General features: G+C 41.4%; 1 protein-coding gene across 5 annotated transcripts in view; it reads left to right on the top strand.

The window, feature by feature from the left end:
• LOC109423693 (tyrosine-protein kinase Btk) overlaps window positions 1–23,741 on the top strand; it is a 471,634-nt gene that overhangs the window by 236,221 nt on the left and 211,672 nt on the right. Inside the window, exon 2 of one of the 5 annotated variants that reach the window (XM_062850403.1) lies at window positions 19,427–20,632. The exons of the other annotated variants lie outside the window; for them this stretch is intronic. The gene's annotated coding sequence lies outside the window, so the exon portion shown is untranslated. The remainder of the gene's footprint in view (window positions 1–19,426; window positions 20,633–23,741) is intronic. 5 annotated transcript variants of the gene reach the window in all.

The following is a 23,741-nucleotide window of genomic DNA, read 5'->3' on the forward strand; positions in this document are numbered from 1 at the left end:
CCTGCAAGTTCCTAATCGGTGACGTTCCCCTTATCGCCCACTCCTGTTTCAGGAGTTCATTCGAAAGGAGGCCAAGGTCTCAGGTCATGATGCGGAAAGAGCCCCTCGATGATTCTCGTCACCTTCTCTGCAGACTACTCTGTGGGAGTAATCACATCTCAACCCATGACGGGTTCGTATCGGCACTCTAACACAGGCTCTCGTAACAGGACTTTTTGTTTGCCTTATCTTTGTCTTTACCATGGCTTTTGTGACCGCCAATGTCACTCTTCCCTGATGGCGCGCCAGAAGAGGCGTAGCATCGCAACAGCTTGAGTTCACCAAACATCGGTGGTCTCTCATTCCTAGGGTGGACTTTCTCAGGTATGCTGTTGTTGTAGTCGATACTGCCACGAACCCCCTGGTGATCGACGTGAGTGTTTGTATCGTCTACCCTCCAGTTCGACCGACTTGTTAGGCCAGGACTACAAAGGTGCCGTCGATAATAACTCCGCTCCGTTCCAGTTGAAGGTACTTTTTATACCGACATCAACCAGATCGAGTATGGTCAGTGCCTTTAGCAGGATTTGACCCCGCATTCATGTCACCCGTTCAGCTTTAGCTCTGTCTAACGTGTTCAACATGTGAGTGAACTGCTGTGTGAACCACCGAGGAGGCGCATATCATCTACAGAAAAAGACTTCGTTGGCAACCACAAAGCCTTTGTAAGATGTTCAACGTCTTGACTGTATATAACCCCTTGTTAATATCAACGCCATTTTGAACCTATCTGCGTCCAAGTTGCCGTTACCGATGGCAACTGTGTGACACAGGCTTTTGCTGGGCTGCGTCAAAGTGATTCAAGTTTGACTGTGTGTTCTGCACTGTATTTCACCAGTTGAGGGTCGGAGGCTTGGATGTTCGTGGATTTTCCGGCACAAATCAAGCTGTTAGGAAGTTTGATGTAGCCTTGTACCTTGTGACCTTCGCCTCCACATCACCTACAAAGCTAATTATTATTATTATTGTTTATTTTAACTTAAATACACCTGCAAGGTTGAACTTAAATACACCTTGCAAGGTTGAAGAGGATCTTAGAGGTGTTTTTACCCTTTGAAGTCGGATTATTTTGCCGCTGCTGTCAAAACCTCGCTGGTCTCAAACACGTTTGCCAAAGCATAGTTTCATCGTCGGGGTCATAAATGACCCCTCTGGTTCCAAAGGGTTAATGCATTTCAGGGCGTTCAAGCGGGGTTCAGGATGTTTAGCAGCTTGTCAGCAGAACTTCAGGCGAGCTTGAAGTTTTCAATGGGGTAGCAATAACAAGTGTAGGCTTTCAAAGTTTTCTGGGGGGGGGGGGGATGTTACAGAGGTATCTCAAGGCGTTTCAGGACGTTTTAAGGGGTTCAGAGTTGTTTCCGGGGATTCGAAGGGACTTCATAGTTGATCTTAAGGCGGTTAAGGAGGCATTTAAAGCGTTTCAAAGTGGTTTTCTTGGGTTTAAGGGGTGTCACTGGCTTTTCTATGCGGTTCAGGAGTTGAGGAGGCGATATAGGGGCCTTCAGGATGATTCCAAAACGTTTCAGACTGATTACGCTTGTAGATCCGATGACCTACACTCCTGAGAGTTCATACGATTCTTAAGAGGTTTGCAGAAGTTTCATTCTAGATTTCTCCAACAATTTCTCGTAATATTGGCTTTTCCAGGATTCGCTGCAAGAATTCATTCCGTGATTTTTCCGATGTTCCTTTTGGGATTTCTTAGAGCTGTTCTTGAAAGATTCTGCAAGAGTTGACATGGGGTTTGGGTTTCTACAGATTCACCTCCAGGGATTTCATCTACAAGTTTTACTGGCATTGTTTCCAGAGTTTCTCACGAGATTCCTTCCAGAGATCATTCCAAAAATTTTACCAAAGTGCTCTCAGAGATTTCTCTAAGTGGTTTTCCGGGATAGCTTTCCAACAATTTATCCCTGAGTTTTGCAAGATTTCTGCAGAAGTTCTTCCAGAGAACTTTTACGATTTCTCTTGGAATTTCTATCGGTTTTTTCTTAAGAGGTGTTCCAGTTTTCTCGAGATTTCTCCTCTAATTATTCCCGGAATTCCTTGTCGGATTCCTTTCGATATTTCTCCGAGAAATTTTTACAAGGAATTCCTTGTGTTTTCCCTGGAGGTATTCCGAGAAATAGTGTAGGAAAAGTTCTGAAATACGTCCGGAAATAATTATTAGAGAAATCTCACCCACAGAAATCCAGGGACAATATCCGGGAAGATCACTGGGAGTATGTAATCCCTGGGAGTTTTTCTATGTGAAATCTTAGGAAGATCACAACAAAAAAATCCCGGAAACCACTACCAGGAAGAGTCTTGAAAAGCCTCCGAAACAATCTCCAAGGTTGTAAAAGATAAGCAATTGCTCTTTCAGAAATCTCAAAAGGAACACCGGAAGACATTTTGGGAGAAAGTGTAGGATGAATCCTGATAATCCTGATGATACTGCAGGATAAGTACATCGTTAGATATCCCGGGAGCAACACCAGAATGAATCTGCTGGAAAATCCCGGGAAAAACTGCGAAAGAAATCTCGCGAGAAACTTTATTAAATATTCCAGGAGAACTTCTATAGAGTTCCCAGGATATACTCTAGACGAAAGACGGTTTTGGCGATCTATTGGCTACCGCTTGTGTTTCGTATGTCCTGGATTCGATTCTTGGCCGATCTCTTTCCTTCTACTTTGCATCTTTCTACGTACTTTCTCATATTTTCATATGTTCGTTCATAGCCTTCTCTAAAACCAGAAACGAACTGAAAAAAGCCGTTTCCCTTCTTTCCAACTTTCACAGCACAGTGGTAATGTATCAGTTTCAGTGTCGCATCATCTTCAGAATAATTATCACACACTACTAACACCTTACGCCTGGCATCCACCCACCAATGTGTGAACCCTATGCAAACATCCCGAGTATTCGGTCTGCCTTGTATACAAATGATTGCCATTCAATATCACTTCCTTCCGCTTCTCCACACTGACCTGCAACCTGACGTTACAAGCATCATTGTCGCAAAAAAGAAGATCACCAACACCCATATGTACACTGAAGATGCTTGGTTCCTTGTGTGAGTGTAGCTGGTCTGACTATACTGGAATAGCATCTACGAGCGGTCAATCAAGTTCAAGCTTCAAGGTCGCACAGGAGTTTCTTCTTCTTCAGCATGGCTATACGTTCCCACTAGAATTTGGCCTGTCTCTATTCAACTTAGTGTTCTTTGAGCACTTTCACGGTTATTAATTGAAGGGCTTTCTTTTCCTGCCGTTGCATGAATGCTCAGGAAATCGAAAATATTCCCGACCGAAACGGAAATCGAGCCCGCCGTCTCCGGATTGGCGATCCATAGCCTCAACCCAGCCAGGAGATTAAGTAGGGTGAGTTGCCAGGCGATTTTCTACGGCGTTTTAGAGTTTCTACAGCGTTTCGAGTTCTACGGCGCTTAAAGGCGTTTCCGAGAGGCTTCAGAAGATTTCAGGGAGATTCCCTGAGGCTTCAAGGTTTACAGCAGAGCGGCAAGAGTGTTTCAGAATGGTTTCGAAGTTTCCATGGGCGTTTCAGGGGGGTTCAGCGGGAGTTTGAATGACTTCACAGGCTCTCAGTTGGACCTCAGGCGGTTTTCAACGGGGTTCCAGAGGCTTTTCTATGCGTGTCAGTGCGTATTGGGGAACTGGGTGGATGGGTTTAGAAGGCTTCACAGGTATTCAGGTAAGCTCCAAGAAGTTTTCAGGGGTTTCATGCGCGTTTTATAGCGATCCATCACGTTTCAAGACATTTCATGGTACTTCAATGAGGTCTTCGGGCTAGTTCCCGGGAGTTCTAGGTGGCCTCACAGGCTTTCAGGTGAGCATCCAGGGAGTTTGCAGATGTTTCAAGACGATTCAAGGGAGTTTCAGTGGGGTTTGAGTAGACTTCACAGGCTCTAGCTCGAGTTTCAAGCAGGTTTCATGGGGTTTAAATGGGATGCTAGGAAGTTGCAGGTTCTCAGATGAGTTTTAGACAGTTTTCAGATAGGTTCGAGAAGTCTTTAAATGCGTTTCAGGGGGACTTCAGGTGAGCTTCAGGTGAGCTTCAGGTGGGCTTCAAGGTGTTTCAGGGGATTTCAATGGGACGTTAGGGAGCATTCCAGGTTTTCAGGCGAGCTGCATGCAGTTTTGCAGATCAGGCGTTTCAGAGAATTTCAAAGGGATTACAGGGCGTTTTTGGGTCCTTCACAGCCTTTTATGTATTTTACGGGGGGTTTTAGAGGCGTTAAAGGAAGTTGTAAATCCAGTGATACATACTGACGGGAGTTCTTGGAGATCCTCAAACAATCATTGAACTCGGCTCTTGACAGTACATAGTTGCATGAGGTTTTGTTAGCATGAGTTTCGCTCATTTGGAGCTTTAATTGATCACTAATTACGCTTGTAAGTCCGATAACCTATAGTCCAGGAAGTCCTCTGGTACTCTAAGACAATTATTGATTTCAAAGCTAGATAAAACATAGAAGTATGAGGCTATGTAAGTTTACTATTTATTCATAATACAGTAAGAGAACACAAGTTGTGCATGTAGATCACATGACATATGCTCAAGAAAGCTTCTGAGGACTTTTAAGTACCTAGCCCCAACCCCTTGATCACTTACCAGTGAACAAGTCCTATACTCACCTCGCTGCTTTTCTTCCCTGTTACTCAACCCTATCCGTAATAGGACCGGACAAGACACCGTTGTTCAGCACTTTGAACGAAAATGCCTCGTACTGTGCTTCAACAAGGCCGACGATTTACTCATGGACATCCTTGCTCCTGTGGGTTCCCTACATGTTTTCATGATTGAGATGGTGGAAACTTTTTTCGTAGTCGATGAACACCCTAGGAAAAGGGACTACAGGCGTACCTCGATAGTACGTACCCTCGATAGTGCGTACCCTCGATAGTACGTACCCTCGATAGTACGTACATTTTGCCTCGATAGTACGTACACCAAAATTTAGTAAATTTTCAATCTACAAAAATGAGTTCGTTTCTTTAGTAGATGTATAGCAGAGACTCCGATTCTATGAATTCGTGTTATGCAGACTCGTATAACACGGATTTTCAGTAAATAAACAGTTTTAAAATGTAGCGAAATGAAAGACATGAACGAATACGTTTGATGTAATTATTGCCGTATTCCTCGCTTTTTAGAGATATTTTCTGCCAGTCATAATATCTGGCATCACCATTCTGGCGTTACATCCCAACTGGGGAGGACTGCTTCTCAGCTTAGTGGTCAATAAGCACTTGTACAGTTATTAATTAAACGTTATTAAAACAAAGAGGCACATGATGGTTCTATTTTGTGTGGTAAAAAACATGAATCAAACCCATCAAGTTACTTATCCAAACCATTGATTTCTGTTCACTTACTTGTTATTTTTTTTCGTTTTCCAACAATTAACGTTTTTTTTTTGCGATAATTATAAAATATTGGACAGTTTTCCATGAGTTCGGAAATTTAAACAACTTTGAGTACTGTAGGGCACTGCAAGTCGCGGTTCCTAAGGAAAATGTTCTTAGTTTTTGACGTTTCGTGGCTTTGTTGTTTACGATTCGGACTTAAAAATATCGTCAGCTCTCGCATTGAAAAAAAAAATCGCCAGCTTATCATGGGGTTGGATTTAATTCAAAATGGGGGGTATGCGTGCGTGTGCTGGTTTATAACTAGATGGTGGCTTGGTGGCTCACCTCATGGAGTTCCTTCTGGGATTCCACAAGAATAACATCCGGGACTCCCCTCGTGGTTTGTCCACAAAATTGTTCCAGAGCTTTCTTCTGGGATTCCGCAAGCTCTTAATGAAATTCTTCCGGAAGTTTATTTAGGATCCCTTCAGAAGTTCCCTCGGGGAATTTCCCATGAGTTTTTTTCTGAGATTCCTTAAGAGGTTCCGCCTGGGGTTTCGTCAAAAGCTCTTGCCAGGATTGTTCCAGGAAGTTCCCCGAGATTTTTCCAGAGATTCCTGGATTACTGTAGAAATTAATTTCGAGATTCCTTCAGCATTACTCCTTCTAGGATTACCTAAGTAATTTTTCCTGAAACTCTTCCAAGTATGCCTTCCGTGGTTTCTCCACAAACTTATTCTAGAATTCATCTAGGAGGGAGCTATACCCAGTCAACACACGATCGGATATGATGTTGAATAGGATGCTAAAGTGGAGGCGATATGCGTACACTTTACACGTGGTTAAATGAAAGCAGGTGCGTATATGGCCTCCACTTTAGCATCCTATACAACAACATTTACGACTTTGTGTTAGCTGGGTAACCAAGTTGCTTTTTCCTGTGTTTTGTCAAGAAAATCCTATACAAAATACATGAGGAATTTCATAAACAAAATACTCCAAAAAATTAATGAACTCCAGGAGGATTTCCATTACAAACATCTGAAAGAATTCCAGAAGGATCTGCAGGAATTCCTGACGGAGCTCTTGGTAGAAACCAAAAAAGAGTCCCTAGATGATTCATGGAAAAAGTTCTCGAAGAAATCCCGGAATCAGTTTCTGAAAAAAATCCTAGAAGAAGTTCCTTAAAAGTAATTCCTGATAGTCACCCAGAATAAATTCCCGGAGGAATCCCGGAAGGAATTTCCGAAAGAATCCTGGAAAAAATCCAGAAAGATTACCTGGTGAGATCATTGTACGAGTCCCAGAAGGAATACTTGAATCAGAAGTAGCTCCCGAAAAAAACCGGAAGAAGTTCCTGGAGGGAAGCTTTTAGAGGAATACTGAATGAAGTTCTTGTCAGGGATCTTGTTGGGTTTCTGGAAGAGTTTCAGAAGATACTCCGGGAAGAATCTCGTATGAAATTCCAGAAATAAATCCTTACGGATTGTTGCAAGGAGTTTTTGATGGAATCTCGGTAAGAATTTCTGATACAATTTCCGAAAGAACTCCTAGAGAAATTCTGGGTGAAGTTGCTTGAATTTCCAGGAATACCATCTGGAAGCCCAAAAAAAACAAATCCAGAGACATCCTAGAGGAAATTATTCTCGGATGAAATTCCTGGAGGATTCCGGGAACTTCTTGAGAAATTATAGAAGAAATCTCTTGAAGTCCGAACGTAAACAAAAAGGTCACAAAACATCAAAAACTTAGAAAAAATTCTTTAGCAACCGCGGCTTGCATTGTCCTGTAGGCTGTACCAATTCAATTGTGTATGGGTAAACTCGAATTGTGGGATTCGGGGAAAGACATTTCGCTTTCTCGCTTGTTTTAGGGATATCTTCAAGTTTCAAGTTTCTATCAGTTCTGAAATTCCTCTAGGTGTTGGTTCCGAGATTTCTCCAGGAGTTCTTTCTGGGATTTCTTAGGGATTCTTCCAGGAGTTTCTTCTGCAATTCCTAATGAGATTCCAGAGTCTCTTTCAGAGATTCCTTCCGAAAGTTCATCAAGAATTTCTTCTGCAATACTTTCGGGACTTCCAGGATTTCTTCAGGAATTTCTTCCTGTATACCTACAGGAATTTCGCTCCTAGATTTCTCCATGAATTCATTTCAAGATTCCTTCAGAAATTCATTCCGAGATTCCTACCAAAATTCTTTCAAAGATTTATCAAATATTTTTTCCTTATATTCCTCCAAGAATTCCGGGATTCCTCCAAGAGTTCCGGTATACCTCTAGGAATCCCTTGTAAAAAAAATTAATAAATATTGCAGGAGAAAATACTTCTAGAATGTTTCTATAACAAGATATAACTGATCTAGATTGATTTAATTATATCTAGACCAGTTTGGGTGGTTCTAAAAGATAGTTTAAATAAAATCAATATAAGTTCCCAGAGACGAGATGCCTCTACGAAGCATCCCCAGAGCACAAGAAGATTTTTACAATAAAGATAGGATCCTTAACAAGCAAAATTACGTAATTAATAAACGGACCCTTGGGCCACATGTAATTTTTTGGCAATCCTGACGTTCAAGAAATAACATTCTTTGATTTGAAAATGAAATTTGAAATAAAAATTTGTGATTCGATAGTACGTACGTTTCGATAGTACGTACACTAAACGAACCGGTGGTGTACGTACTATCGAGGTATGCCTGTATTGCAATTAATGAACTTGTTCGAGAATGGCACGGTGCGTGTCAATTCGGTCCACACAATCACGAACCCTGAATCGTCGAAATTCCCGGTTGATCACCACTGTCGTGAAGCACAACACTCAATTCCAAAACCATTCGCCTCATCCTGTTGGATGCGTCGCGCCATTTTGACATCTTGAGTGGATGGCGCAAGTGTCCAATCTAACCGGTAGGTGGCAAGTCAGCTTCTACGAACGTTAGAAACGATTTCCATTGATTCCAGACGATTGGGCGCACTACGGGGGAGATCCGTTACCTTCATGGATCATTTGTCACGATTCATCGACCGACGACACATTATCCATGCGCTCGGGTTGTGCTTCCTGTTCTGTTGTTTAGAACGTGACCGGAGGGCCTAACCGAACGCATCGATTCCGTTACCCGTCCCGAGTTCCCACCCGTCCGTGTTTGCCTCCCGGGCTCCGTTCCAATTGGCACGCGGAGTCAAACGCCCTCCAATTTGGACAAACGTCATCGACCATCGTATACGTCGTCGACACGTTTAATTATGGAATACGTTCGTTCGGTAACGCTGGGGCCGGGGCCCAGTTCGTTAGCTACTGCCCGCAGGGATGAAACGGAAGAATCTGAGAAGATCCAGATCTTCCGTGCGGTGTGCCTCAGGGGGATTTGATTCAAGAGTCCTTACCCGCCACCGCCGCCGAAGGGAAATGTAAACGTTGCGGATTTCCCAGTACTCTCCGGAGGGAGTAGCGCAACCGCGAAGATAATAATCAACCTCAACGGGGCCACATGTTTCCACTCCGCGTGCCTACAATCAACTCCAGAAATCTAAATCTAGCCAATTTACGCAGCCAGCCGGTCAGCGCGCAGAGTCGTCGTCGTCGTATCATCAAGACCAAGAGAGTGAATGCAATTGTTTAATGTTTATGCTATGGCTGGTGCTGTCCAGCCCAGCCCAGCGGCGACGACGACGACGACGGGACCGGACCGGAGAAGTTTCCGACTTTCTTGAGGCTGACGTGCCGACTAATGGATAATGATTGTAATTATCATTACGTTCCCTCTGTTTACAAGCCTGGTTGAAGACGGCAGAATCTTCCGCCAAGTCTCGTGCAGAAAATGCAAAAGCTTTGAACGAGCGTGAAAAGTAGGACGATAGGAGTGGCGCGCATCTTGATGGTCGTCGCCGCCGCCGTCGCCGACAATTGCACGCGCGCATATGTACATATCTCTTATTCTTCCCATGGCATGTTGCGCACATATGTTGGCAGGGTGTGCGCACTCGATTGATGGCCGAGACGACGACGGCGACGACCGAGAACTACCTACACTTTCCTCGGCGAGGACACAGAGATTAAGATGATTGATTTGATTCAGCAACAACGACTCTGAACGACGGGAAGATTTGCTTCAATGCATCGCTCCGTCCGTCCGTCCTGGCCCCGAAGTGTTTTGATGAACCTGAACGAGCGTGTGAAACGGCCTCCAGGAAGGTTCGGATTGGTCTCTGTGGCCTAGAATGTCTGTCGTCGTTCAACGGCGGCGCAACAGGTCGTTCCACCACCGTCGCGTCGCCCCTACGTTTGCGTATGAGTAGAAACACACTCATCCCTTTTGATGCAGATAGCCAACGGCGGCCGTAGTTGCATCTATCAGACCTGTTCTACACATCTCTGGAAGTGTGCATATCTACGTACGGACATACGGAAGAACTGTACATTTCTTCTTCATGGCCTGATAGTTGCCTTGCGCAAGAGAATGGGCGCGCGCGCGCCCGTGTGATTTGTTCCCGCAGATAAGGTTTTAATTAGTGATGTGTTGTATCTACACAGCAGCAGCGGTCGACAGCCAGTCGCAGTCGATCGACGAACTACGAATTCACGTTGGCGGTAGATCGACACGTTTACCACGCTGGCTGCCACTTGAAACAGCTTTAACGCAATTTAATTATACACCGCACCGGCCGGTTCGGTTCGGTTAGGTTCGGCGGGGGAAGAGTGCTTTATCAGTTCTGTGCACCTGAACCACACTGATGGCATTGTTCGAGATGAGTTAGACGTTCGATTGACAGGCGAGTGGCAATATCCGATATACCTACATTTTGTTAGCAAACATACGTCTTTACGTGCTGTTTGACATGACAGATTCATGAACAATTAGACTTTTCGCGATACTTTTTGCACGATATGTCGTGCGGGTTACATCTGGGAAGTGAATCAACAACCAGAACTGAGCCAACTTATCTAAAGTACATATTTTTAGAATTAAAAACAGATCAATCAGGAAAGCGTATTTACTCTTGAATTTCCAGTAATAAGCCGAGATTTAAATCCAAATAAAATTATGCTACAGCGTTAGTTTTCGAATTTATTTTGCAACGTTGATCTTCTCGAAGTTAAACGATAAGGTTCGTTAGAGGATACCCATAAACTACGTAGACTCATTTTTAATCATCTCAGAGCCGCATCCCCCCTCATAGGCATTTGTCCATACAAAATTTTGAAAATTCATATAGCTATACATTGGCCAGACACCCCCCCCCCTTTTCCTCTTTTAGTCTACGTACTTTATCCCATGTAAAAAAATGATGTCATATTGACGGGCTTGGTGGTCTAGTGGCTACAGCTTCTGATTCGTATGCAGAAGGTCCTGGGTTCAAGCCCCCGCCCGACCCTTATATATACTTCTATATACTTCTCTCTACATATACAACTCATGTATATTCACATCTTCATAGCCACCGCTAGAAAAGATAAGGGTTGAAAAAGTCATTGCCCTTCCTTCCAAACAGTGTGTGGATTTTTATCGCGAACCACTGAATGGTCCATGCTCAGCAAGTGATACATTCGCGAATGTAACATTTCGTGAACCGACATGCTCGGGTACGGTCCTCAAAATGTTGTTCATTCTCTTGTCCGGTTCGATACGAGAGCGCAATCAAGAGAGAAGATGTAGTTCACGTTTTTAAAGCAAAAACGCAATAAACACTGATAAAAATAACGATTATTCACAGTTGTTCCAAACCAACGATGAGAGATCATCGGTATGTGTTACAGTTAGCGATGCCCGCTCATTGCCGCAGCTTGTCTATATCGGAGTATCTTCTTTGTGTTCCTTCGTGAACCATGCGACTCGACGAGAGAACATACACCGCTTGGTAATTGAAACAGAACCAACAGAAGGGAAGAAAAACTGCCGAGTGGTTCCCTGATCACTTTTTCGTCCAAACACTGCTTCCAAACTTTCACAGCACAGTGTGAAAAAATAAAACACCTTGCAATCATGCGAGCTGTGTCGCACAGCTTTAGAAAAATAAAACACAATTCTATCACCTTACGCCTGGCATCCACGCACCAATGCGTGAACCCTCTGCCAACCAGCTCCCACTAACACTCCGACATCCGCATGAATTTGTGCAGACGCAGAGCTATGATGTGGCTTCAAATGATTGGAATAATCACTTCCTTCCCCTTACCCACATTGACCTGCAACCTGACGTGGCAGGCTCCATTCATTGTCGCTTTAAAATACAAGGTCACCAACGCTCACACACTGAAGATGCCTGCTAAATAGCCCCCAGCAGGTATCGCATTGGTTCCTTGTGTGAGTGTAGCTGGTCTGGCAATATTGGAGTAGCATCCACGGGCGGTCAGCCAAGCTGAAGCTGTTGAAAAAATGATGACAAATGAAGTGAGTCCGTTTCGCCTAAGTATTTCTGTTGCCAATTTTCAAGAATTTAGATTTTATTTTAAGATTTTTTCAAGATTCGAACAATTGTTTCCATGTTCGTTCTTGATAATCTTCCAGTATTTTTGTAATCGGGAAATATCCTAAAGTTTTTCACGGGATTTCTTTTGAAGTTTCATTTGAAATCTCTCTGAGACTTTTCACTGAAGATTCCTTTCGGTGTCATTGCCCCGGAATGCCTCTCACATTTATTTTCTGAGTTTATCGAGGACTTTCTCCTCAATTTTTTTTTAGAATGCAGGAGTTATTGCTGATAGAATAGGGTCTCTTATAAGACGCTGCCACCTACTTTACGCCCACTGTAATTTCTCAGCTGCCTTGCATCCGATCGAGTTGTTTTTTTGCCTGCAGTAAGGCTGTGTTATAAGGCTAGTCATATACCGAAAATGAACGAAATTGGTTGAAAGACAACGTGAAAATTACGGCGGACATAAAGTGGGTCGCAGCTTCTTATAAGAGACCCAACTGTATTTGTCATGGAATTCTTTCCGTGTTTTCTTTCGAAGCTATTTCTAGGCTTTCCCTCCAGGAGCTTTTGCAGTGATCCAGTGCAAATTTTTTGGTTTTTTTTTCAGCGCTTTTTCCGGAACCCCTACCGGAAATTGTCCATAGATTCTGGGCACTCCTTTTGGGATTTCTTCAATAGTTGCTCCTGGTATTCTTGCAGAGATTTTTCATTATTTTTTTTCTGGATGTCTCCTGCAATAACTTTTCGAAACTCCTTATAAGAAATTTCCGGAATATTAGAAAGAATCCAGAAAAAATCTTGTTAGAAACTCCGCAAACATTCTTCAGAGAAATCTAGATAGGAATTTCGGAAGTAATCCTGAGAAAAACTGGGACATGTAAAAAAAAGTTTCACCCCAAGTAACATTTTGATGACTATTTAGTCTTGAAAAGATTTTGGAAATCGCCATTATACATATACCTTTTATTTGGTTTTATGATGATTCTACGAACCTCTTCTAGTGTATTTGTTTAAAATATGTAACTTATAAGGACTAATCTCGGGATAAATTCAAGGTACCCTGAAACAGTCCAAGAGAAATCTCGAAAGGAACTACTATTAACTACCTACACTGGGTCTCTAGTTAGCCTAGTGGTGAAGGCTATGGATTGCCAATCCGATGACGGTGGGTTCAATTCCCGTTACGGTCGCGAAAATTCTCTCTTCTTCCTGGGCATATCGTATCATTGTTCTTACCTCTTAATATACAAATTCATGCAAATCGCAAGCAAAGAAAGCCCTTCAATTAGTAACTGTCGATATGCTCAAAGAACACTAAGTTGAAGAGAGGCAGGCCAAGTTCCAGTGAGAACGTAGGTCCATTAAGAACATAAGAAGAAGAGGACTGATATTTTTTGTATTTTTTATATTTATCTCAAAACTTGCGTACGCTTTTTTCATTACCAAAAAGGACAATTCGCATCATCAGTTGATTTTTTTTTCGATATGTTATAGCGAAGATATACACAATGCAGTTTTTGCACTGTGGATCAAAATGAAGAAATGGTGGACAAAAAAAGTTATAGTTGTATAAAAATTGTTATTTTTTTTTAATTGCGGTAATACGTTTTTCAATTGTTTCTCGACCCGCTTTGATGTTTATATTTTCTAATAAAAAAGGTATTTTGTAAAATTTTGTTGAATGCTACCGTTTCCTATTTTGAAACTTAAATAACTTTCGGTCGTTTTTGAATGTTTTTAAAGTAATGAAAGATTTTTTTTCGGGGTGACATAATGAAACTTATTGAACCGTTGCTGAAAACGTAAAAAAAAATCAAAATACTATAAAATAGTACAAAAAAATATTTTAAGTATAGAGATAAAAGAAGCGCGAATTGAGGAATCCAGATGCTGACCTTTTTGTCGAATTTGAGTTGTACATATTAAAATTCAAATCTTCAGACTTCAAGCTGGTAAGGATTATTTCTACGGTGATTGGAAGAGGCAAAAATTTGACTGATTTTGGCTCAAACATTTTTAATAACCTTAGTAAGATCATGGAGTGTTTTTTGACCCTTTTCAAATTTCAATTCTCTGTAGCTTTTGTTAATCCTAGCAATCTGAAATTTTCTGACAATTATTTTTTCGCGGAAGTTATCCTTTCTCAAAAATCAAAAGCATTGAACGACCCCTAGAGGCGCTCCCATAAAAAAGTTACAAATAAGACCCTGGGGTCATTTTTTACCCCAAACTTTGGACAGCTTTCAAAAATCAGTGGATTATCCGATTTCGGATCTCTCTAGCTCAAATAAAAGCGGCACATGTCTAGTTTTAAGAACCACCGGAGAAATCCGTATTTGGCCACTGTGGCCACCGGGAACCTGCTTCAACTGAAAAATGCCGCTTTAGGGACCCTAACTTTGGCAAGCTATAACTTTGCAACCAAACAAGTAATCAGGACCGTCCAAGAATCGTTGGAAAGGTATTCACGTGGACTTTGATTATGAACATTAATATCAACTATTTCTTGAGAACCGGTTCCGGAAATCCGGATCATCCGAAATATTTGTTTTCATCGTTGCTATGTGCTTGAAAATCCACAAATGTTTTTCATTTTATGTATTTCATTGCATGACTTTTCTGCACACTTCACTGGAATGAGAAAAATATTGTTTAGGGCCATTTATAAAAGGTTCTGGTCAATGCGGAACCGGTTACAGGGATTCCGGAAGCTGGTCAATTGGGTAACGACAATGAACTTTGTAGAGTTTTCGCTCCAAACATGGTTCAGCATTCGTAGATTTTCATGTCTGTTATTCTTGTGATACACAAAGAGATTGATAGTCATCTTCTTCTTCTTGGCATAACATCCTTACTGGAAAAAGGCTGCTTCTCAGCTTAAGTGTTTTAACAGCACTTTTACAGGTATTTTCTGAAAGTTTTCTCTGCCAATGATTATTTAACGTATGTATATCGTATAGCAGGCACGAAGATACTCGATGCCCAAGGAAGTTAAGGTAATTTCCCGTACGAAAAGTTCCTAGGCCGACCGTAAATCGAACCCGTCACCCTCAGCATGGTCATGCTGAATGCCTTTACAGCTATGGTTTTAGGGGCCCAAACGAATAGCCGTATTGGTTCCACGTGGTCACCGGAGAAATTCATACTTTAGTGCTCTCAGATTTTTACAACAATTGTAGGCTTTCGTCGGCTCAATTTTTATCATTTACCGTCACTGTAATGGTCTGGTATAAAAATGAACAAATGATGATCTCGTTATTTTTAGGGCACTGGAGTAACCACCGGAGAAACCCCAGTGGTGTTACTTCAATTTTCTTTCTGCTACAAAAGCGCTATTCAAAATAATAAAACTATGATATATCGGCCATATTGTAATGCAAGATTTTGTCATTATCTAGCATCTACGAAAAAAAATAAAATAAAAAAATTACCGATAGATTGTTGGGTAAATAATAACTAAAATGGTGCCAAAATTGTCAATGTCACCTACGTCATTCTGCAGAACTACGGCAAGATAGCATTATCAATTCCGGGTGTATGATAGTATTCGAGAAATTCCATAAACACTGGAGATTCCAAATAAAAATACCGGAAATTCCTGAGATAGTTCCACCAGGAATTCCTTTTGGTGTTGCAAATATGTTCACATTTCGTCACCAATAAATTTATAGATTTGTAAATTTTTGTTAGTAGAAGACGGGCTTGGTGGTCTAGTGGCTACCGCTTCTGATTCGTGTGCAGAAGGTCATGGGTTCAATCCCTGGCCCGTCCCTTTCATCCTACTTTTTTTCTTTCTATCCACTTTCTCTCGCTCTCTCTTCTTTACATATACAACTCATGTATTCATATGTTCATAGCCATCACTAGAACCAGAAACGAATTGAAAATAAGTCGTTTCCCTCCCTTCCAACTTCTACTCAAAGCACAGTGTATATATAACGCCTACAAGTTATGCAACCAAAGCGTGCTGTGCCGCTTGACCTTATTCACCTTATTCACCACACAATCTATCACGAACACAATAAATAACCCCTATCCATGGATCGCATCACCGACCCAACGGTGACTCCCAGATCTCCCATCCTTTCCGTCTAACAAATACCCCATTCCGTACTGGTTGTGGGGATGCAGAGGTGCTCTCGGTCTTTAGTAGCAACAACCAGCACACTCTAACATTCCTTTCCCTTCCCAACTGACTATAAGGACGTGGCCGGCGCCGTTAATGATCAAAAATATATGAGCTGCTGAAATTGCACTTTGAGAATAAGTGGAGTGTCCCAGTCCTTATTCATTTGGATCTCAGTGCAACCCGAGCAGGAGAAAATAGCTGAAGAATAACAAACTCAGGTATGGAAAACCCAATACCTACAACCTGAATGAGTTATTAACTAGCCCTGCATAAGAGGTAAAATACCTCAAATAATAACTGGAGTGTATTCTGTGCATAACTAGTGAATAATTACATCAGGTATTGCAATACCTAAATAATAATCGGCAATTTTCCTATACAAATAGCGTTTTTTCCATAATTGAATAATACCTCAAGCAGTCCTCAACATCAAACCAATAACTCGTAGAGGTATTTTATCAATACCTACAAAATACCAAAATAAGTTATTTTCAATACCTGGATAACCGACCAATACCTTGTATTGGTATGATACCTGACTTTGGTATGCTCCAGTTATGTGGCAGTTATTCATTCCTGCTCGGGATTTATTTTGGTATTTTGTAGGTATTGATGAAATACCTTAACGAGTTATTGGTTTGGTGTTGAGGACTGATTGAGGTATTATTCAATTATGGAAAAATCGCTATTTGTATGGAAAAATCTCCGATTATTATTTAGGTATTTCCATACCTGATGTCATTATTCACTTGTTATGCATAGAATATACACCAGTTATTATTTTAGGTATTTTACCTCTTATGCAGGGCTACTTAATACCTCATTCAGGTTGTAGGTATTCGGTTTTCCATACCTGAGTTAGTTATTCTTCAGCTATTTTCTCCTGCTCGGTAAATGGTACCAGCTCAGATCAATCACGAAGGAACAATTATTGACATGTATAGTCAGATTTGATTTTTTTTCACGTTTTCAAACTCAGGGCATCAGCTTACCGAGTTCAAAAAGCTGTAAATTAGTGTAATTAGCGAGAGTTGCAGTACTAACCGTATAACACACTATTGACTAATTGCCCTAGCAGGGGGATTCGCTAAAAGCAGCGTTAATATTAAGGTGACATGATGCATCACCGAGCTGCCGTGGGAATCATGGACTTCTTGCTTTCAATGTTCATTTGCCTCGCGTTTTTGAAGTAATAAAAAACGGGTCATTCTGCAGCCACGCAGCCGAAAAAGTATCATCACACCCGTTGCTAGTGAGCAAATATACTTTTCCATCCAAATATTCGCTTTGATAGCTGGGATTTACCACTTTGAAGTTTCGAGTGGCATATCCAAGATGACTACCTATGCTGATGGTGGACTACTCATTCTTAACTTGCTTAAACATTGCGATCATCAAGGAAATGTTTTAGTAACGTTTAGCGGCGCCATAATCTGTTGTTTTGACTCATGGTTTTACGACTCGGAGTCATGTTTACCAGAATCAGAGTCATGATTTCATGACTCGGCTCTATGGTTGCATGACTTAGTGTCATGATACAATGGCTAAGCGTCATGGTATTTTATTTCTGAAAAGGAAAATAGCTTCGCAATCTGCCCATAAAAAAGGTTATAATCGTTTTAGTTATGATCTCATGTAGGGTAGCGAACCACTTGGGTAGCGGCCGGTATTTTGGACACTCTTTGCTATAACTCAGTCAATTCTAAACCAATTGACGAGAGACGAACCTGCCAAGGGCTAAAAGTCTCTTAAATAAAGACAAATCAATCAATCAATTAACCAATTGACTTGAAATTTTGTACACGGCTAGATATGTATCTCATCGCGTTCAAAAAATTATGTCAATTGATTCAGAATTGGCTGAGTTATAGCAGAAAAGTGCAGTTGCAGATTGTTGGTTTGATGATTAAAGATTGCAAAGACTCACCTAATCAAATGTTCAAACTAGCATTTATAATTGAATCAGCATGTTCACTAATGGTATTTCATAGCCTGTTTTTATTTTGCTACGAAATGCCATGAAATTCACGGATATAAAACGATTGTTAACTGTGGTTCGTATCGCGACTAGATGCACTAGACAGCATCCATTTATTACAATTTCAAGAAGATAATACTACAGGGTGGCAACGTAGAAATGATACACTCGAAAACTGATGCAAAATTCAAACAGGATTATATTTTTCTGTAAATTCACTTTTAATAACACAACAAACTATTAAACTTACAAAGTATTCAGTTCAATTAGAATCATTCCCCTTTGTTTTGAATTACGTCGAAGTTATTACAAGTCGCACGCACCTCTTCGTCCGGCATTTCATCCCAAATTTTTACCAAACGGTTTTTAAAGGTATCCAAAACCAAGTTCTTCGTGTCGCCCAGGTTCCCTATAGGCTATAGCATGTATTCCCATGTACAAAAGTCCAGTGGGTTCAAATCGGGAGACGAAACCAGCTATTCCGATGAGCTGATGAAGCAGGGTAAATTTAGCTTGCATCACTGTTCAACAACTACTGCCTCATGCGTCGGTACTGAGTCCTGCTGGAAACAAAAACTATCTTTTCCAAACAGTTTCTTGGCACTGGGGAATAGGTGATCTTTGATGACGTGTTGTAAAAAGTACTCTTTGTTGATTATTATGCCCCTATCGATGGACAACAATGGTAATTGGCCTTTTGTTGATATGGCGCCCCAAACCATCACCGCTGCCGCACTTCGATATCGTTGAACCTCTCATTTATCGGCAAGAATTTCACGAAGACTTGCTGTATACACACGATCATTTTGTTTATTCAGAGACGCTTCCAAAGTAAAAAATTTTCGTCCGAAAAAAAAATGTTTTGAGTAGCGTGCGTTTTGAGCAGAACGCGAGATCTGGCAACCCTGTCGGAAATATTCTTCTGAGTCAATACGTGAATCCTTTGTATCTTAAAAACCCCATATCTAAGATCCCGTTTCCCCAAGCACACTTGTTTTCAATGGAATAACATGAATGGCAACGTATGGCTCCTAAACTAGTGTATCACTTTCACGTTGCCACCCTGTATAATTCCTAATAAAATTTTCTACCTTTAGGCGTTAAACGGAATTCCTTGATGACCTTGAAATATTATTTACGATGCATTCATTAGATAATTTATTACATGAGGCTTTCCAATTAATATTGCTATTTATAATCAAATCTCTCAACTCATTACTTTTGGTTCACTGGACGAAACCAGTTTCGCCTTTCTGCCTTATCATCACCTGTAAGAGATCAATGGGACACTATTTACGCCACCACGAGTTTTCGTAACAGCGAACTCTCTCGCGTATCCATTTCTTCAAACTGCTCTGGAATGCACTGGGTACACAAATGATAACAACAGTCGTTGTTGGTTGTTGGTTGGCGATTGTTGTTGCGCCTCCCCAAAGTGGATTTCCCCAAACACACTTTATTTGAACACTTGTCTATGTATAACAACAAACACCTCCTTGTCTTCTGCAGATCATCGTGGGTTCGTTGAAACGTCGTTTGAGCTCGCGCCAGTAATTGATGCCATCCACATCACACATCATCGCAATTACAACCGATACAGTTGGGAGACCCCGTTCAGCACGTCATTCTCAACGTCGTCGCGTCAAGGGTGAAATGACCCAAAACACTCATCGTCAATTCGGTTGATTGAGTTTTGGGCTGCTGCTGATTGCAGTGTTTCAGCTATTTCAACAGAAAGGTGTTTGGAGTGCTCCCCTCAACCCCTCTCGAGGTTGTTGTTATTGGACAAACACCCCCTGGATCAGTGACTTGACTACAATAGGGCCGATTGTAGAATCGTTGTTGGCGGCGCATAATTACGAACCCATCTTCGTTTTGCTCGGGTCGGGCTGCGTGCAGTCAACTTCCCGGCCCAAAACGGACCGAAGACAAATTAAAAGTGCGAGTGTGAGGAGTGAAAAGTGAGAAAGCAAACAACAGACGAAAAAGAAAAGGTTTGAACCCGAAATCATCCGTGAACCTGGCTGCAGGTTGCGGCGGGGACTACGAACTCCGCCCGGTACGGGGATCAACTAACTGAGAACGAAGCGAGAGCACAGAGAGGACAAACGAGCGAATCGAGAGCATCACGAATCCTCCCGTCCCGTGGGACCATCATCAGTCATCGTCGGAACGGCCTAGGCGACGCGCGTTCGTTCGTTTGCTTTCCCATTTCTCTGCGGACACGATCGAGATCGGCCTTATAGGTACGAAGCTACGGGGAGTTGCGCGTGCGTTAAACACATCCAGGTGCTCGCGAGCGCGGTTAACGCTTTCCAGATAATTTAATTCACACACCCCGAAACGGTTATTCTTGTTCCCCAAGTGGCCAGCAGCAGCAATAGTGAGTGGTGGTTAATCAGGCCCTGGCGCGGTACGGTGAAGAAGACCAAACACAAGTAGAAAAAGAAGAAGAAGAAGAAGTGATTGTTTGGTAGAAGGCCCTTCTTCTGGTAGGGGTCAAAAAAGAAGCGAAGCAGAAGAAGAAACGGTGAAGAAGCGGGTGGCTGGTTGGCCAGCAGCAGTGGCAGCCGCTCCTGAAGTGGGAAGATAAAGTGATTTCATGCACGAGAAACCTGTTTTGGATCCGTGTGTAGCGGGTGGGCTTTGGAGTGATTCGTTCGTAGCAAGTCGATAAAAGTGCGGTTTTAGGTTTTGTGAAATGTACTCCTGAAGGTAGGCAACGAGTGATAGTTTCCTTTCAGAATGCAACGAAACTCTTTGTTTGGCGTTTATACTTATCTAGGTTTATACTTTACTAAACTTATGGGACTTGTTATTTAGAAAGACTGCTGCCTGGAAAATTATCAGTTATCCCCTTGCAAAAGGCCTAATAAAAGAGTCGAAACGTCGGACATAGCAAAACAGACCATTTTGAATAGTCCAAGACTGATAGAGTCAGTTTTACGAAAGTAATAGATTTCCAGTTGCACACACCCAGCACAGCTTAAGGCGAAACTGGATGCATTTTTTTTTCTTTTTTTATTTAATAACAGATCAATATTTTCAAAACCGGTTTCCATGCTTTTGTAGAGCAGCAATCAAGGTAGGTATCTCCTGATTTTTTCCTTGGTTTCCAAAAAAACATTTTTATCAAAATTTCTTGACTTGAAAAACTTGACTTGAGTAAAGATTTTCAAGTCAAGAAATTTTGATAAAAATGGTGTTTCGAAACCAGGGAATCAAATCAGGAGATACCTACCTTGATCTCTGCCCTCTTATCGAAATTTGTAATTGTAATTGTAATTGTGATTGCTCAGTCCACACCCAGGCCGACAACTGTCAGCCCATCTGCTTCTAGGCAGATGTGGACCTACTAAGCCTCCCCCGTTAACATGTCCTACACCGAATTAGCACACCGGGATCTTCCACAGGCAGGCGCTGGCGTTACCAGTCCCAACAAGTGTCAGATACATTAAATAGATGGGGTAGAGGATATAGGAAGATGTGGGAAGTGGTTGAAAATGAAGAGATAGTAGAGAGGTTTCGATTTTGTTGCTGAAACGAGAAAAAGAAAGAATGATAAAGAACATTAGCGATATGTTCATAGATTATGATTTGGTCGATAATTTCTCATCTATTTTGTTTCCATATCGTTGCACCATTTTCATCGCTTCTGTTAGGGCCATCTCGCGTTTTTTCATCATGTCCTCTTTGCCGGTTGGCGACGTTCGGGATGTAATTAGAAAAGCATGCATTTAATATGATTAGTACGACAGTAATTGTGATTGCCCAGTACTTCCAGCCCATTTGTCCGCAGTACATATCAGGCATCCCGTTTTAACAAGTCCTACACAGAATTAGAAACCCTGATCTCCCACATTACCCCAAATTTAATACCGGAAAAATATCTGATCAGATGCATAGTTTGGCAATTCTATGTCCATACATCTTTTATCAAGAAGGAATAATGTTGTTTTCTGTTATAAAATAATTCAGTTAAAGGGCAGCTAATGCATTGTAATCCAGAATAAACCTACAGAAAATGTCCCAATAAAAAGTTAACACTAGTTCAACTAACTACACAAACTAAAAAGTGTTATTATATTTTACCAATGATTTCATCCAAATCTTGACCCTAACATAGTTATGCGCTTAGTGGACAATGACCAACAATAGTCCTAATCTTGACCCTAACATAGTTATACGCTTCGTTGGACAATGATCAAAAATAGTGTTGTTTCGACAATAGTCACATACTATGCCCTACGACATTGACGATTCTATTGTCTATGGCTCACCTATTTAGCGCCACCCAGCAGGGACTTGGTCTGGTACCCAATTCAGTACATCCGCTCCACGTAATGTACCGTACCTCTCGATTTGTGATATATTACGCGGAACATTACTCTCTTCATTCGGATAGCGGCTATGTAACCCATTGGATTAAAAACCTTCATCAAACATGAAGCGATTAATCGGAGACTGAAGACTCTATACCAAATTTGGCTCAGAGACAGGTAATCAGTGAAGTCAGTTTTTCTCGTTTGTCAGAGACGATTGATACGTATTAAGACAAACTTTCCACTGCATCTGCCAGCAATAATCGGTGATCGATCAACATTTCGAGTACCTGCCCCAATTTACACAAGAATGCCAAGGATCACCGCTCATGCTTTACAATACAGTTGGAAAAACTAGAGCAACACCTGGCCACAATGATGCATAAAGCACTAAAGCGGACCGGAAGTGTCGGTGAGCCAGCCCCACCTCTCTGCCCTTTTATCGAAATTTCGTTTAAAAATAGTTTCGAAAACTGAAAAACAAAAGATACCTTGATCCTTCCTCTTACTGTGTATTAAAAACGATTTTGAAAATATTGATCTATTAGGCCGGAACAAATTTCATTTTCTTCTTTTGTCACTTTGCCCGTTGACTCGTCAAGGGGGGGGGGGTCTGATAAAAATAAATGTTTTTGATGAAAAATTACCCAATCAATTAGGCAAAATTGTCAAACTCGTCGGATTTGTTAAGATATTTTCTCGACGACTCAAATTTCATTTTTAAATTTTTAAATATCTTAAATAATTTATTTGTGTCCCTCCTCAAAATGTCGAATTCCGACAAAAAAATTCCGAGGGTGGGGGTGACATAAGAGAAAATCGACATTTACCTTAATAAATAAAAAAAAATGGAACCAAAAGTTGAAGGAATGCATCTATTTTGGCATAAATTGTGCTGTTATGAGTGCGGCTGTTAATATGTTACTTTCTTAAAACTGGCTCTATCGGTCTTGTACTATATAAACAGTCTATTTTGCTTTGTCCGACATTTCGGCTTTCTGGATGCTATCTGCGCTATTGAATCCCTGGCGGAACTCTTAGAGAAATCCTTGGGGAAATCTCTGGATAAACTCTCTGTAAGATCTCTAGATGGAATCATATTTAATACTATTTTCCGGCGTACACGTCTGATTGTGTCTGGAACAGGCTTGAAACTTGAAGTATTGGAAGGCATAGTGTACGTTTTATTGTCAAATTGAGAGATAAATCTGGGAAAAAATATAACTTGGTTCTGATGGGATTTGAACCCACAAGTCCGTGTTGCTTGTCCGGCTGATTTTACCAACTAAGCCACATAACGATTTACGATTTTGGCGAAAGGGAAATCAAACTGAATTCAAAATACCACCTTGTTCATATGAGGATAAAAACTACATCAATACTCTGACTGTTCCACTTAAATATTTTATTATTCATACGGCGTGCCTAACACAATTTTCATGACCAATTTGTTTTCGAAAGATTTTTAGAACCGTTATAAAATCAAGGTGATTTCATCCTGA

Source organism: Aedes albopictus, chromosome 2 (genome assembly GCF_035046485.1).
Source record: "Aedes albopictus strain Foshan chromosome 2, AalbF5, whole genome shotgun sequence".
Lineage (NCBI taxonomy): Eukaryota > Metazoa > Arthropoda > Insecta > Diptera > Culicidae > Aedes > Aedes albopictus.